Genomic DNA, 14128 nt, shown 5'->3' with positions numbered 1-14128 from the left:
GATGGGTATGAACAACTGGCTTCAAAAAAGGATTAGGAAAATCCTGGATAGGAAAACAGGCAGAGCCTCGAGTAGGAGAGTCACGAAATCAGTTTGGAGTCATTACATTGCTATGAATGATCGAAGTTCAGCCCCTCTTGAATTCTGTTAACTCTTACCTAGCATCAATTTAGTACTGACCATTATTTGACTAGATTCTTGTGTATAGGCAATAAATTACGTAGCTTAACTGGAATTTGATATGTGGTCTTGATTCTTTGCAGCTGATGTTCTGGCTTCCTAGAGCATGGTATACATCATCAGACTAAAGTACATGGAGTTGTTTAGCTGGGGTTATGAAGGAATGCAAAATATAACACATGGGGTGGAGATGGTATTCAAATTAAAACTAGTGTCTAAGAGTCCACTGGCTTATTGCATGAGAAAGATAAGCTAGTAGTAATGATGATTAGGCAAAAGAATGAGCAGAATGCGTCTGCCTTCTTTTCAAAAAGCTACAGAGACTAGTCTAACACTTTTCAGGATAAAAAGGGGTGCACTACTGGGAATTGATAGAGATACACAGTATTAAGAACCCACTTTGGTACCTCCAATTAATTAAAATCTTCAGGATCCTATGAGTTACATCCTAGATGTTAAACACTGAACAGTGGACAATACTTTCTGAAAACTCATAGAGAATTGCTAATGGTGCCAGAAGACTGGAGAAGAGCAAACAGAGTCACAGGAGCAGGAAGCCTTGGAAAATTACGAAGCAATTAGTTTTAATGTCTGTACTGGGCAAGGAATTAGAAAAGGTTGCCAAGCAGCATGTCTGTGAGCATTTAGAAAAGTAGGCTCCTATTACAAGGCGTCAGAATAGATTTTTCACAGGAACAAGTTGCATCAGCAGTCCTCTCAGCTGGAGAAATAGATCAGGACAAAGAGCAACAAAATGAAATTAAAAGATGGGTGATTTAGGTTGAATATTACTATAGAGAGAGGTAGGAGGATGTGTTAAGCAGTAGAACACTTTGCCTAGGACAATGTTGGACACTCCCTTATTGAAGGTTTTCAAGTGAAGCTGGAGGGCTACCTGTCAAGGTAATTTACTTTATTTCTTCACAAACTGGGGTTTGGATAATGGCCCTTTCAAATTATATATATTTATGATTCTCTGCATGAGGACTCTTCCTCAACTATGGTTACTAGAAATCTAAACAGGCAAAGAAGAACCCAGAAAATTGGAAATAAGAGGAAATGGGGGTAAAGGAGGACAACCTAATTTTCAATTTCTTGGCACCCACAAAAAAGTTACAGAGAAAAACTGCAAAAAATGTACTTGAGCCTACATGATTGTGAAATTGCTTTTTCATTATCATAAAGACTAGTTTTTCAATTGCATCCAACAAATCTTTATTTTCAAGAACAAACGCTAGCAACAATATAGAATCAAAAATAGGCTTTTCAAATCTCACCATAAAATCGTATGATGAAATATGCGATCTTCAGTCTATGATGATCATAGACTGAAAGGGGCTGGATTGAAGCCAGTTGATGAGCTCAGGAAATAAACTAAATAATATAACTTGAGGCTGTTGAGTATATCGATAGAAGAAGGAAAGAAAGAAGCTGACAATTTACAAGGTCATAATTTACAAACATTTGCATGACCACTATTGTAGAAACAGTTTAAATAATAATAATAATAATAATAATAATAATAATAATAATAATAATAATAATAATTATTATTATTATTATTATTATTATTATTATTAAAAACCAAGACCCCCCCAAAAGCCAGACAATATTTGACTTTAAAGCTATTGTATGTCTACCAGACAAATTATCTGAGTTCAAAACAAGAGGGTATGTTGTTTGCTGGATATCTGGAAACCCTACCCTCATCCCCACACATTCTATAGTGTCAGACATTTGACATAGATCATTGTCAATTTCAGAAAAGGAAGGCACAGGCACACACCTCTATGTATTGATTATTCAACTGTGGAGATGGTTGGTTGTATCAAGTTTCTGGGTGTGCAGCTGGCAAGCAGTTTAGCTTGGTCACTCAACAACAATATATTGGTGAAGAGGGGAAAGTGGCATTTTCTGCATTGTATGAGAAGAGTACATCTTTCTTCCCTGGTCCTTACCACTTTATATAGAGGGACAGTTGAAAGCATCCTGTCATATTGTATTACTGTGTGGTTTGAAAAAAATACTACTGTTTCAGACAGGAAGGATATGCAAAAAGTGGTTGCCCTCAATCTTTCCCAGCATTAGGATCTTCTCCAGTGAGTCCTTCCTTCTCATTAGGTGGCCAAAGTATTTGAGTTTTAGCTTCAGGATCTGGCCTTCTAAAGAACAGTCAGGGTTGATCTCCTCTAGGACTAACCAGTTTGATCGCCTTGCAGTCCAAGGGACTTGCAGGAGTCTTCTCCAGCACCATAGTTCAAAGGCCTCAATTCTTTGGCACTCAGCCTTTTTTATGCTCCAGCTTTCACTGCCATACATTGCAACTGGGAAGACCATAGCCTTGACTATACGTACTTTTGTTGACAGGGTGATGTCTCTGCTTTTTAGGGTGTTGTCTAGATTTGCCATTGCTTTCCTCCCGAGGAGCAAGCGTCTTTTAATTTCTTGGCTACAGTCCTCATCTGCAGTGATCTTGGAGCCCAGGAAAATAAAATCTGTCACTACCTCCATTTCTTCCCCATCTATTTGTCAGGAATTGAGGGGGCCGGATGCTATGATCTTGGTTTTCTTAATGTTATGTTTCAACCCAACTTTTGCACTCTCCTTCTTCACCCGCAACAAGAGGCTTTTTAGTTCTTCTTCACTTTCTGCCATTAGAGTGGTATTATCTGCATATCTTAGGTTGTTGATATTTCTTCCGGCAATCTTAATTCCAACTTTTGATTCCTCTAACCCTGCCTTTCTCATGATGTGCTCTGCATATAAGTTAAATAGGCAGGGCAACAGTACATAGCCTTGCCAGACTTCTTTCCCAATTTTGAACCAATCAGTGCTTCTGTGTCCAGTTCTCACTGTTGCTTCTTGGCCCACATATAGGTTTCTCAAGAGACAAATAAGATGTTCTGGTACGCCCATCTGTTTAAGAACTTGCCACAGTTTGTTATGATCCACACAATCAAAAGCTTTAGCATAGTCAATGAAGCAGAAGTAGATGTTTTTCTGGAACTCTCTAGCTTTCTCCATGATCCAGCGTATGTTGGCAATTTGATCTCTAGTTCCTCTGCCTCTTTGAAATCCTGCCTGTACTTTTGGTAGTTCTCGATCCACATACTGCTGGAGTCTAGCTTGTAGGATTTTAAGCATAACTTTACTAGCGTGAGAAATGAGTGCAATGGTGCGGTAGTTTGAACGTTCTTTGGCACTGCCTTTCTTTGGAATTGGAATGTAAACTGATCTTTTCCAATCCTGTGGCCACTGTTGAGTTTTCCAAATTTGCTGGCAAATTGAGTGTAGCACTTTTACTGCATTGTCTTTTAAGATTTTGAATAGCTCAGCTGGAATACTGTCACCTCCACTAGCTTTGTTGTTGCTCAGCTTTTCTAAGGCCCACTTCACTTCACATTCTAGGATGTCTGGCTTGAGGTCAGTGACCACCTCATTGTGATTATCAGGGACATTAAGCTCATTCTTGTATAGTTCTTCTGTGTAATTTTGCCACCTCTTCTTAATCTCTTCTGCCTCTGTTAGGTCCCTGCCATTTTGGTCCTTTATCATGCCCATTTTTGCATGAAACGTTCCCTTCATCTCTCCAATTTTCTTGAAAAGATCTCTGGTCCTCCCTATTCTATTGTTTTCTTCTATTTCTTTGCACTGTTCATTTAAGAAGGCATTCTTATCTCTTCTAGCTATTCCCTGGAATTCTGATTCAATTGGGCGTATCTTTCTTTTTCTCCCTTGCCTTTCACTTCCCTCCTTTCCTCAGCTATTTGCAAAGCTTCCTCAGACAGCCATTTTGCTTTCTTGCATTTCTTTTTCTTTGGGATGGTTTTGGTTGCTACCTGTTGTACAATGTTGTGAACCTCCATCCATAGTTCTTCAGTCACTCTGTCTATCACTCTGTCTATGTGTAGGGATATGTTTATTTTCTTTTGAGAATAGGCATCAGAATTTTATGTTTTAATTTGTGCCGGTGTGTTCACAGAAGAAAGAGAAAATAAAGCTTACCTTATCATCTTAGATGGTACTCTTTTCATACATTCTTTTTGTATGGTAATGGGAGCAGGTGTGTATTTGTGTGTGGGCATGTTTTTAAAGGTCAAGGTTTGCCCCTGGATGATATTACAATTGGTTTGTGTGTAGACAAGTGCCCTGAGACTAATGTTAGAAAAGCAGAAACCTGTCAGAGGGAAGGACATTTAGAAAGTTATAAGTTAGAAAAGTTAGAAATGTTTAGCACAGAATTAATCTTTCTGCTTATCTTCCACATTATCCTCTTTTTTCTTCTTTTTTCTCTTCTTTTTGCAAGGGGAGATTTCATACTATGATTAAGTAGTACCTAAGTTTTTCAAAGGAAAGTGGAAAACAAGAAGGAGAGGAGGAGGGAAACATAATGATAGGAAATAAAAAATGAAAATGAGTGAACATGGGAGGCAATTCAGATTTTAAAAAACAAATTGTATTCTGCTATAGCCACCCAGCTGTATCATCTTATGATTCAAAAGCAAATATGTGATAAAATGCATATTTTTTCCTCTGTGGCTGACAGAGCAAAGTGTCTTAGAATCAGTCTGGTTCCATTCCTTCCTGTGAGCTCCTGGGTACAGAGATTTGTATTTTTTTATGATACTTTTCTGCAAGATGGACTCCCGTGAAGTAACTGCAGTCAGGGATTCATGAACGTCACCCAAAATAGATAGCAGGAGATACAGCCCAAGAGAGAGAACTTGTTGAGCTTCTAGAAACACAGTAGGAGGCAAGTCATTTGGAGAAACAGGATGTCAGAAATACATATGAACAAATCTGTTTCAAAGCCTTAGGGAAAGTCAAGCATAAAATCATGCTGAATTGTTCACCCCCCTCCGGCACTCTTTGATTCTTAAGTTGATCAAGATACGTTGCCTTTCACTTCTAATTCTGAAGCAGGTAAATCAAGAACCATTTCATGCAGAATCAGGCAACAGCAAAAACAAAAAGAACAAAAAAAACCTATTGTCAGGACAACTAACGGGACAGATAATAAATGACTGTATTTAGAAATCCAAGATACAATAAAATAATACTAAAGTGTGTTCTACTGTATTGTGTATTTTTTTAATCTGTAAAGATGGCAATGAACAATGAACAAGATTGGCTGGATATGTTTGAGGAAAGTAATAAAAATGGTGAATACTGAATGTTGATTTCCCTCCACCCTCCAAAAAAGTACATTGATTCACCCTGGGAGAATTTAAAATTTAGTCCAGTGCATTTGGAATCCATTGTTTGGAGATCATCAAGGTCTTATTTGTTATGGAAAGAGGCTGGCTTGATCTATTTTTATGAACAGGAAAGGTTGAACAGGCAATAAAGTTTTGCAGACAATGAAGCCATTTCGATCAATCATACATTGGCATTTCCATACATTGCTCCATACAGTAGATCAGTTCCATATATTGGCATTTGTATTGGAATAATTTCCTGTTTGAACAAAAGGACAAGATGGAATTGCATCAAAGCATAACCAGGCCAAATATCAATTCATGATCTACATTACAGTTATACATAGAATGCCCACTATGCAAGAATGCCTAGGAGAGATCATATTTCAGTACAAACCACCAATAATGAAACACGAAGTAACTTTACATATGAGCCACCCCTAAAGTCATAATGAATCAGTAGTTTAAAACTAAATGTAATATTTAGAGACTATTAAAAAACACATTTCCAATAGAAATTTTAGAAATATCACCTTATACATTTTAAAATCAGTAATAAAAAAGTATTCTCAATGCTTCAGAAGAGAAATATAAAAGTTTACATTTGTAAATTAATATGTGATGAGTTTGATAGAAGTTTAAGTGCCACACCATCATGAAGCATTATGTTATTTTGTAAATATGTGGCTTGACAGTAATTGTGATGAATTAATCTAATCTCCATGTGTTTTTTTTGTATTAATCTATCATTTTAATCCCCCTTTAAACAATAATGTGACTATTATTCATGATATACTATCTCTGTGAGTGACCGTTGTTAGTTTATGAAAGGGATTTGTGTGTTCTGAATTGCACCATGCTAATTTTGTTGCAGAAACTAAAACCTGGTGCACAGATACATACACAGATACATTTGTATAGAGTGTTGTGGATTAGAACAAGATGAAAAGAAATAAAATGTAAGAGCTGCCTTCCACATTACAAAAGCCAAAAACAAGCATTTTAATATAAATATTGTTATTAAAGAAATATAACACTTAATAGTCAAAATATATTTAAAACTATTTTCATTAAACTATTATATTTCTTTAAATAAGAAATTTATAAAACTAAAACCCATAATATCTAAAGCTCTATTTAATGTGAGCTTCTGATTTATTAAAAAGTTAATATTCGGAATTCTATAAAAATCTTGTTTAAAAAATTCTGAGCAAGATAACAGAGAATAGAAATGGCTAACTATTGGTAAAAATTCCATTATATTGATTGTGTTAATGTAGGGGTGCACAACCTAACATCTACAGTGTCTTGCAATCTCCATAATATTTAGGTGCACTCCCAAATATTCTTCTAAAAGTTGCCTCTCAGTTGTAATACAAGAGAAAAAAATAGATATATTGAAGAATATTCAGTTACTATCTAATATAAACAACATGCAAATAAATATAACAACAAATGTAAATAATTATTTTATTATGTTTTAATTTAATTAATTATATATAGCTCTACTGGCTGGACCAGTTTTTGCTCGAGCCACTTGCTGACCTAATGCTGGGCCAAGTACGGTTATCAGCTATAAAACAATGCACGAAGCTGTGTTAGTAGGAATCCTACTGGGCTAATTGGTGATGGGCAATCCTGTTCCTTCTCACTACTGTTCCTGATTTAATCTCAGGGCGGGGAAAGAAGGAAAGTTATATGTTGTGTCCAGAACTGCTGATCTACATTCTGGATAATATCTTTGTTCTCCTCTCTTTTTTCCTCTTTCACTCCCTCCCTCGGTCCCCCCTGCCCCTCCCTCTCTCCCCCTCCCTCTCCCCATCTCTCCTGTTTCTAAAATATTTTTCTTATTCTTATTTAAAATGTCTTCTCTTCTTGCTACACTTTGGGTTTTTTGTTTTAGTTTCCTTTTCTCCTTTTACATCATGGGTTTACTTTAGGCCTTTAATATTAGTTTTGAAAAGCTTCAAAGGGCTACTGGATTACGACAAGGACTCATGCTAAGCATGCCTTTCAAACTGATTCTTTGAACGATTGTTCTTCTCCCAGTTTTAAACGTAGAAGAAGACACAGATTGCTTTATCTCACTTTATTCCTGGCCCTTTATCCAGCCATTCTAATGGCTGGAAGAGGCATCTGTTTTAGTGTCACCCATATACAGTACCTCTTCCTCACTTCCTCTATGTTATTTGAATTATTATTATTGTTGTTGTTGTTGTTACCATTATATTGTTATTGTTATTATTGTTGTTGATTATTGCACAGTCAGCCAGATATTCAGATTGGATTTGGCATTTTTGTCTACCTATTGAATCCTTACCAAGGACCTGGGATTGGCAGACGTGGATGTTTGATGGTGTTACATCACAGGATGGAAGCTGTTCCTAGTAAGGCCACCTTTTGCAATTGACTGATGGCAGATTTGTCAATACAATGATGTTTAAGTGGTGCTCCAGTTGTTCTGGGATTGCACCCAAGGTGCCTATAACTATTGGTACTACCTTTGCTTGCCTTTGCCACAGTTGTTCTTGTCAGGGGGGTGAATCAAAACCTCCCTATCAGAGGGCGATGAACCGTGGTTCATTTGACACATGGTGCACATCAGGTAAAATAAAGAAAACCTGAAGCATATTCCACTGTAATAAAACTTTAATCAGAAAACAAAGAAAAAACTCCTAACTGACTACATGCTCTCACCAGACAGCACAGAGAGAAGAAAAAAGTAAAGTGAGAAAGTTTTGTTTTGGACATGCGCACTTAATAGTAAAAACAGATTGAAACCAAAACATGGCTGGACATGTGACAATCACTCTGGTTACAATGATAAGATTACAATGCAGCTGGCAGAAAAACAGAGTGAGACATGCGTAGCTGACAAACAGAAAAAAACGCAGTGACAACCCTTTCTTTGTCAGTAATGCAGAACTCAGATAAGACACATCTTCTTGCACAGATACTCGTGCTGGGCTGCAGGAAGTGGCTTGTTCAGCATATCAGCAATCTGATCATTTGTAGGCACATACTGCAATTTTACAAAACCTTGTTTAACTACTTGACTTATATTGTGATAACGGATGTCAATGTGTCTAGACCTTGAACCTGTAAATCGATTCTCAGATATATAAACCACAGATTCGTTGTCTTCCATCACAGTGATCGGTCGAATTGGTTGTGTCCAGATATCTGTGACTAAAGCATCAAACCATGTTAGAGAATTACATGCATCTGACACACAAGCATATTGTTGTGATTCAGGGTCAGCCTGTGGGTTCGGCAGTTGGGTCGGACGATTCAGAGGAGGAGGAGTGGGGTGTTGGAGAGCTTGCTGAGGATAGCCTTGAGGCTCCACAGAGCCCTCAGCCAGGCCCCTCCCATCTGGTTACGACGCAGACCCAGCTGTGTGAGCCTGACAGTGTGGATGAAGATGACCCACAGCTGGCCCTGTTCAAGGATGCCCGACGCAGGAGGCAGTCAAGCAGGAGTAAACAGAGGAAGGCAATGGGGCACCTCGGAAGGAGGCAGAGAGAAGCCACGCCCTGAACTGTTTAAAAGGGGAATGTGTGGGAGGGCTGGTTTGCTGAAGGCAACCGTTTGAATAGCTCCTGTTTCATGGTTCATGTTTGCTCTGTTTGCTCTGTTTTATGTTAATAAATTTGGCAGGCTTAGTTCCAGCCTCTTGCCATTTTGTAAAGTGGTTGTCCCTGCCTTTTTTGCAGGGCCGGTAGTAGGCTGGTACAGAACACATATTCAGCGTCAGTAGATGAACAAGAAACAAAATTCTGTTTACACACATGCCAGTTAACAGGACATCCATTTAAAAACATCATATAACCTGAAGTACTTTTACGTGATTTCTTATCACTCGCCCAATCATAATCTGCATAACAACATAACTCTGCATAGTCAGTATGTGTTGGTTCTAACAATAACTTCATGTTTTTAGTGTGTTTTAGGCATCTAATAATTTTTTAACACATGTCCAATGAAACTGTTTTGCCTTGCCTACGTGTCATGATAGGAGATTAACACTAAGTGCAATGTCGGGTCTAGTCCAACTACTAATATACAGCAGCGACCCAATGACTGAGCAATAAAGTGTTTGATCTTCGAACTCAGGACTTGGTTCATGTGCCAAGTTGTGAAAATCGGTTTGCATGGGTATACTCACTGTTTTAGCATCCTTCATGTTGCAGTGATGCAATAGTTGTTCAATTTTATCTTCTTGTGTGAAACTAAACCCCTTCTGAGTTTTGACAGCTTGAACACCCAAATAAGTGTTAATATATCCTAAAGACTTCAATGTGAAATACTTTTGTAAGGCTTTAGCAAAAAACTCACTCATCTGCTTATTTGGACTGATATAAACAATATCACCAACATAAACAAGAACTATCTCATACCTATTATCAGATCTTTTAGTAAACACACATTCATCTGTTTCGGACTCAATAAAGCCCATTGAATTTAGTTTGTCAGAAAGACATAAGTACCACATTAAACCAGACTGTTTCAGACCATAAAGACTTTTGTGTAGAAACCAAGTATCCTTTTCTTGTTGTCGGAAACCAGGAGGACCTTTCACATAGATTTCTTCATGTAGATCAGTGTGTAGATAAGCCGTTTCAACATCAAACTGGAAAACCTCTAAACCAAGGATAGTTGCAGTGGCTAAGGCGATTTTCACACTTTCAGTCTGCACTGTGGGTGAATAAGTATTTGTGTAATCCTCAGGATAACGTTGAGAGAAACCCTGAGCTACAAGTCTGGCCTTATACAACAACTCACCATTTGGCTTCTTTTTAATTCTGTAGACCCACTGAGTGCCAATAACTTTCTTGTTTGCTGGAGAGCTTGCAGGCGTAAACACTTGAAGTTTCTTTAGACTGTCCATTTCAGCCTGCATTGCCTCATACCATTTATCTTGCTCTGATTCAGGAAGGTGTTTGATTTGTGTGAACTTATCAGGAGGAAGTGTAACATTACAAATCAAACGTAAAGGTGCTTTTGTTACTTGCCACGAATACTGTTTTGGAGGGATTCCCTTTGTGGTCCTCTTGGAATGTCTCGGAACAACCGTCCATTCTTCTTCCATTTCGTCCTCATCTTCATCATCATCACCATTTGAGACTGCACATAACCATGAGACTGTGACGCAGGAGCTTCCTGTTCCCATTCGTCTGACACAACACTCCATTCTGGGAGTGGCTTTGGCTTGGAAGAAGAAGGCAATATGGCAGAATCTTGTTGGAATGGCTTTGGCTTGGAAGAAGAAGGCAATATGGCGGAATCTGGGATTTGAATAACAGCAGTCTCTCTCATGCTGCTTAATCAATGAGGCATATGCTTTTGCCTGTTGTAGACTCTGTTCAAAGGCCTCTATTTGTTCAAAATAACTTTGCACGGCCTTCTCATGCAGAGTTTGTTCAGGACTAGGGGGGTAATAAATTACTTCCTTCCCTAGTGAAACTTTAGGTCTGGCACCGAGCCTCTCAAGATCTGCATGGGCCCCTTGAGTGTGAACTCTTTCTGGGGCGGCTGCCTGAGAGCTTGTAAAATCAAAAGATGGTGTGACTGACCTTAAATCATCTTCTTCTCCAAGACGTGTAGCAGATGCGAGTGGGGTCTGTAAACTGGAAGGGAGATATCTCTTTGAAATGACTGTCTCATCTTCAGCAGACTGATAACGAGCTTTCTTCTTCTTGCCGTTTTCTTTGGCATATTGCAGCAATTAAGCACAGCGTTCCTCAGTCGCTGACCTAACTAACTGACTAATAGCCTATACGCTTATCAGCAGCAAAACATAAATCTCTTGAAAGTAAAAACAACCATCCTCTGCTACCATGTCGGGAGGGGAATCAAAACCTCCCTATCAGAGGGCGATGAACCGTGGTTCATTTGACGCATGGTGCACATCAGGTAAAATAAAGAAAACCCGAAGCATATTCCACTGTAATAAAACTTTAATCAGAAAACAAAGAAAAAACTCCTAACTGACTACATGCTCTCACCAGACAGCACAGAGAGAAGAAAAAAGTAAAGTGAGAAAGTTTTGTTTTGGACATGCGCACTTAATAGTAAAAACAGATTGAAACCAAAACATGGCTGGACATGTGACAATCACTCTGGTTACAATGATAAGATTACAATGCAGCTGGCAGAAAAACAGAGTGAGACGTGCGTAGCTGACAAACAGAAAAAAACTCAGTGACAGTTCTATTTCTATTTGTCAGTCTTTGTGTTTTGTTATCTTCTCCAGTTTTTTCTATTCTATTCTGCTGTCTCCAGAATTTTTTTATCTTTCTTATCGACAACTGTTAAGTCTGGGTTGTTGCCTTTCTGTTTGAATTCTAAAGTCCCAGATAGAGACAGCTAGATGACCTTTATTGTCATTTTTTACTGTGGGCACAATGGCACACATTAAAAATGAAATTTAGTGCTTGCTCTCAAAGTGTAAATATACATAACACAGATTTAAACATACTATATACAACATATGTATAGACTTACACCCTTACATATAAGTAATATATAAGTATTAATCACTGTCCATCTTGAATACATAACAGAAGGGAGAAGCTTTAGAGTTCACAAGGTTAATACTGTATAGCACAAAACTGTGACTGAATCTGAATGTTCTGCTTTGGATACCATGGAGACTCCTCCCAGAAGGTAACAAGGAAAACAGGTCGTGAAGAGGATGTGTACTGTTCCAGACAATCTTTATTTTCTATGACTTTCTCTATTTTATGATCCCATCAGTTCTTGTTTGCAGGAAAATGATATTTCTTGCAGACCTTCCAATGCACTATTGTTGCTAGTACTCAGTCTGTGCGATCTTCTTACAGCAGCTACAGCAGCTTACCAGGTGTTCCATTGTTTCTTCAGCTTCTTTGCATAGGTGGCACTTACTGTCTGTTGCTGTCTTCTCAATTCTGGCTTTGTATGCATTTGTCCTTAAGGCTTGGTCTTGTGCAGCCAGAATTAGTGCCTCGGTCTCTTTTTTCAACTTTCCTGCTCTTAGCCATTGCCAGGTCTTGTTATTATCTGCTTTCCTTGCTATTTTTTTTAATGTACTAGCCATGTAGTGCTTTGTCTTCCCATGCCTCTATTCTGTTCTCCATTTGGTCTTTCTTGCAGGCCAGTTTGGTCTCTCCAGGAGTGACTAAGCCTTTCTGATATACTAACTTCAGTGCATCTTCATCATTGTCTTTCAGATATTCTTCCAAAGCCATTTTTTTTCTTCTTCAATCATCTGATGTACTTGCAATATTCCACGCCCACCTATTTGGTAGAGTCTGTCAATGTCACTGCATGGATGAAGGGCATGATTTATTGTCATTATTTTTCTGGTCTTCCTATCCATTGATTTTAGTTCTGCTTGAGTCCAATCCACTATTCCAGCTGTGTATCTAATGACTGGAAATGCCCAGATGTTGATTGCCCTGATGGTATTTCCTTCATTGAGTTTGGACTTTAAGAACACCTCTATTCTTCTTGATTTCAGTGTGCTTGATGTTGTCAGCTTGAAGGATACCCAGGTATTTGTGGTAATCTTCCTCATCAGACTCTTAATGTTATTTTTGTGGTGCATCTTGATTCCTTCAGGTTTTACTATCTTTCCTTGTTTAAAAGTGAGTGTGGCACAATTGTCCAATCCAAATTTCATTACAATATCTTGGCTATATATATGAACAGTGTTGAGCAGCAATTCTATTTCAGATGGTGTTTTTCCATACAGCTTCAGATCGTCCATGTAAAGGAGGTGGGATAGTCTGGCAAATGTTTTTGATGTTTGATAGCCATGGCCTGACTTATTTAGTATTGTTACAATAATAATAAAGTTGGAAGGGACCTTAGAGGTCATCTAGTCCAACCCCCTGCTCAGGCAGGAAACCCTATACCATTTCAGACAAATGGCTGTCCAGTCTCTTCTTAAAAACTTCCAGTGTTGGAGCATTCACAGCTTCTGGAGGCAGGTTGTTCCACTGGTTAATTGTTCTAACTGTCAGGAAGTTTCTCCTTAGTTCTAGGTTGCTTCTCTCCTTGATTAGTTTCCATCCATTGCTTCTTGTCCTGCCTTTGGGTGCTTTGGAGAATAGCTTAAGTCCCTCTTCTTTGTGGCAGCCCCTGAGATATTGGAACACTGCTATCATGTCACCCCTCACCCTTCTCTTCGTTAAACTACACATACCCAATTCCAGCAACCGTTCCCCATATGTTTTAGCCTCCAGTCCCCCAATCATCTTTGTTGCTCTTCTCTGTACTCTTTCTAGAGTCTCAACATCTTTTTTACATCGTGGTGACCAAAACTGGATGCACTATTCCAAGTGTGGTCTTACCAAGGTATTCTAAAGTGGTGTTAATACTTCATGTGATCTTGATTCTATTCCTCTGTTAATGCAGCCTAGCACTGCGTTAGCTTTTTTGGTAGCTGCAGCACACTACTGGCTCATATGTAAGTGATTGTCCACTAGGACTTCGAGATCCCTCTCACAGTTACTACTATTGAGCAAGGTACCCCCTATACTATACCTGTACATTTGGTTTTTCTTGCCTAAATGTAGAACCCTACTTTTTTCACCATTGAATTTCATTTTGTTAGATAGCGTCCAGTGTTCAAGTCTGTCCAGATCCTCCTGTATCTTAAGCCCGTCTTCTGGAGTGTTGGCTATTCCTGCCAGCTTGGTGTTGTCTGCACATTTGATGAGTTCCCCATTTATCCCTTCGTCCAAATCGTTGATGAAGATGTT

The 14128-nt window shown here is 38.6% G+C and overlaps 1 long non-coding RNA gene across 1 annotated transcript in view; it reads left to right on the top strand.

Moving 5' to 3' along the window:
- Positions 1-1048: 1048 nt before the first annotated feature.
- Positions 1049-14128, top strand: part of LOC308667031 — a 45940-nt gene continuing 32860 nt past the window's right edge. The window contains exon 1 of the long non-coding RNA XR_014026216.1: positions 1049-1083. This is a non-coding gene — a long non-coding RNA (uncharacterized lncRNA). The remainder of the gene's footprint in view (positions 1084-14128) is intronic.

This window comes from Vipera berus (genome assembly GCF_964194415.1).
Source record: "Vipera berus genome assembly, chromosome: 1".
Lineage (NCBI taxonomy): Eukaryota > Metazoa > Chordata > Lepidosauria > Squamata > Viperidae > Vipera > Vipera berus.
The sequence above is the reverse complement of the archived record's forward strand: the minus strand, read 5'-3'. Positions and strand labels throughout refer to the sequence as shown.